Genomic DNA, 4,080 nt, shown 5'->3' on the forward strand with positions numbered 1-4,080 from the left:
TAGAGCAGGTAAGAAGGTGCAGTACAAGGTGCAGTGTTTCACTTGTAACCAAAACATGCTTTCCCTCATTGTCTCATCATCCAGTGATTAAACTGCAGACAAGGATCCTGAGTAAAGAGTTGCAGATGAGCCCACCGGATGTCACTTTGTCATGTTCTATTCACGGTTCAGATATATTACATTGCTACTGAAAAGCTGTTCAGGCAGAGATTTCATAATAAACACTGCATTATAGAAAAAACAGTCATCTGTTCGTGCCAGCAGACACTCGGGGAAGTTATCAGAGCTCAGGAAGGCAGGTGGCAGCAGAATGATGCTGTGAGAAGCTGTAAAACCTCACAGTCCAAAGACATTTGTTTAAAGACCTCAAGTCACTTTCTTAAGACTGAAATCTAATTTCAAACAAACACACCAGCCTCACCTCATGCTAACATTTAGTAGAATAGCGGCACTTTTGATTAAAAACACTGAAGCCTAAAAGGCCGTTATTTTTGCGGTGTGGTGGTGCCTGTCTATATGGTGGTCTACGTATCAAGAAAGTGACAGAGAAAATGAACGCAGAAGTCAATCAAGGAAAGCTGCATGTTTCTTAATACAAAGATCTGTATCAATATACAAAGGTGTGACCCCGCCCTAACTCCTCCCATTCACTCCATACATGCCTCATCTCGTCACAGAACATACCTGTAAATGGCGCAACTAAGATTAATACATAGACGCTGCTACAGTTATATTTCAGCATTTGAGTTGAGACAGAAGGCTGACTACGCCTACCTTTGATACACAGAGCCCCAAGGTGTTTTTGTTTTCACATACTTTTTACAACCATTAGTCTTTGCCAGAGCAAATCTGTGTTCACAAAATGCAAGGTGCTGAACAGTTCTAGAATATCCATGGAGATTCTTTGATAAAAGAAGTGCCTCCTTTTTTTAAACCCTGTAAAAAGGGCTTATTTATTTAAGTCTTCTAGCTGCAAAGCTGGAGCAAAACCAATGCACAGAATCTGCACCAGATGTGTCAAGTGAAGAAGCGATTGCTTTCAATGGGATCAAGTTTCTTTGATAAATCTGCTGCTACTTTTATGCTTCAATTTTCTCCAGTATTGCAGCTGGGAGAGTTTGGTAAAAAGACCACCATATAGACAAAACATGTAAGTGAAACAAAATCATTATAAAGTCAAAAGAGCTAATATACAGTAGGTGTTAACTGGGGTTGATGTGGAAAAGTGAAAATATGTGTAATGCATACAATTTGATTGATTTACAAATTAATATAGATGGTAAAAGCACAGAAAACTTTACCTTCCAAAGATCTTCCTTTACACTGTCCATTTAGCATGCAACTTAGTGCTGCTATATATAAAAAAGCAGCCAACCATACTCTGAAATGATTGGCTTCTTGACGTGCTTATGTCATCGTTTCCATGAACAGACACATTCTGCAGCTGTCATTGTCACTCAAGGATCATAAATGTAGTTAAAAAGAGACTTGAAGTAACCTGAAATTAAGCTGTCCTTAATACTGCAAATTATTTGCATTTGGTATTATTTTGTTTTATGTGTAATGTGAGTGTTCAACATGAAATAACTAGGAAAAAGAATAATATAATTATTAACTAATTGTATATAGAATATCATGGTGTGTTAAATTGATAAGCTGTATGTATTTGGTAGCAGTGTAGTTAGGACTTTCTACATTATATTATATCACATTTGGCTCCATTTTCCGACTTGGGGTTTCCTTATGTCTGTCTGAATAGTGCTCACATAACGTGTATAATATGATTGAAAGTGAGGAAACACATGTAGAGGTGATCTACTTACTATATTTACCAAGATTGCTTACAATATTGGATCAGAGTCTATTTTACTTTAGTCCCACTTAAAGCTTGAACTTATTTTATAATTTAGACTAGAGTAGTTTGCCAGTTTCCTCCCTATGGAGACTGCTAAGTTTTATGGAAGTAACTGGTGGAACAAAAATCACCTTGTAAAATAATTATTGTATTAATTTTTTCCCCCAGAAATAATTGTTATGTTTTTCCCAACTATTACATCAGTTTTGTAGAAGTAAGACTTTAATTATTAACCTTTCTAGTCATAGTCTAATAATCTTAATCACAGTTCCAGTACCGATAAACAATTTTAAAGTACCAGCCACACCATACACAAAGCAAGGGCCGCCGACAGAGAGGAGAGAGCCGGGACAGGTGGCTGCGGTGAGCCTGGCCAGCGCTTTAAGTTGGGTCGGGCTTCTTGCGCCGACCCCCGGCTCTTCCCAACTGCGGGCTTCCCTCACTCTGTCCCACGCCGATCTTCTGGCGCGCTCCGGACCTCTCTGACGACGTGTGCCGGAAGAATGCTGGGCTCAGCTTCCGGCGTGCACCGGCATGAGAGGGCGTCCGGTGCACGCCAGCAGCTCAGTGTGGAACAGAGTGAGGGAGACCCGCAGCTGGGGAGAGCTGGGGCCCGGTGGCGAGTGGACCGGCAGCACGGCCAGAGGTCGTGCCCAATTTGCAGCACCGGCTGGCCAGCCCCCCCACAGTCACCGGTCCTAGCCTGACCATCCCAAAGGTAGATAAATGTAGAGGTGGGTGGATGTTTATATGTATTTGTGTTATATATATATTTATATATATATATATATATATATATATATATATATATATATATATATATATATATATGTATGCGTGTGTGTTTGGGGGGTGGGGGTTCTTTTATATATATTTGGGGGGTGGGGGTGTTCTTTTATATGTATTTTGACGGGTTGGGGTGTTCTTTTATATGTATTTGGGGGTGTTTTTTTCTATATGTATTTTGTGGGGGGGAATAAGTGTGAGGAGGGGGATTGAGTGAGAGAGGGGTAATTGATGAGGGGGGGGGGAGAGTGAGAGGAGAGAGTGAGGAAAAAGTAAGTGATACGGGGGTAAGAAAAATACATGAGGGAGGAAGGGATTGAGTGAGAGTGGGGTAATTGATTGAGAGGAGGGAATGATTGGAGAGAATGGGAGTGAGACGGAAGGGAGAGAAATACATGGTAAGGGGGGGAGAGAGGGGGCTCGTGAGGTGCGAAATGGGTGGGGCTCGTAAGACCGCTGACATGGGGGGGGGGAGGGGAGGCCCTGTCGTAACTCTAGTCCTGGGCTCTGGGAAAACTGTCTGCGGCCCTGCACAAAGCTACTCACTCCTCCCAAATTCATACTAAAAAGAATGTAACTGCATTATTACATAGAAGAAGAGCTACAAATCCAAGCATTATATGCTGCGGAAAAATTTGGGACCTTTGTTGGGAGTCGGTGATTTAGAGAGCAGTCTAGCTGACAGCACGGAAATGAGAACATAACCATTATGTGTGTGAAAAGCTGTCAGGGATCACTGAAGGAGTTAAGAAGTTGGACTGAACCACTTCCGTAAACAGGATTCATATAAGTGGTCATGATTTAAAAAAAATGGTGAGCAAATGTCTCAATGTTGACTCCGCCTTACAGATCAACATGTCTTCCATGATCTGTCTTCTATTAATGTGTTTAGAGTCATGGTCATCAGTGCAGGAGAAGAAAGGCCAACAGTTATTGTTACATAGTGCACATTATGTTTCCTGCGCAAATGTCAGTGTGTTGGAATTGTGAAAGGGAGAACTGTGACCTGCCTACGTTTTCAAAGCCAAGGGAGCCTAGTGCAGCTATTTTTCATAACAGCCCGAAAACATAGAAAAGGGCAATTTGTGCCATACGTTTTCTCACAGCATTTTGTAACGTCAGGAAAGCAGACACGGACTGAAACAAGCATGGACTACTAAGGCATTTCACTGACTTTGGGTTTGTTTTGAATCTTGTCTTTCTGTCATTTTCCCCATCATTGACACCAGCCCCACTGGACCGAAGCTACCAGTCTTCTTTCTGTCACTATTGTGAAGTGGGTCCACATCTAGCCTCCTCCAGTCTTCTGGAGCCACCAGCGTTTAGCAGAAGCTGGGTGAAGCCCACCAGTGGAGCTAAAGCCTCTATACCAGGGGTGGCCAACTCCAGTCATCAAGGGCCACCAGGTCAAGCTTTAAGGATATCCCTGCTTCAGCACA

Source organism: Ascaphus truei, chromosome 7 (genome assembly GCF_040206685.1).
Source record: "Ascaphus truei isolate aAscTru1 chromosome 7, aAscTru1.hap1, whole genome shotgun sequence".
NCBI classification, from domain to species: Eukaryota; Metazoa; Chordata; class Amphibia; order Anura; family Ascaphidae; genus Ascaphus; species Ascaphus truei.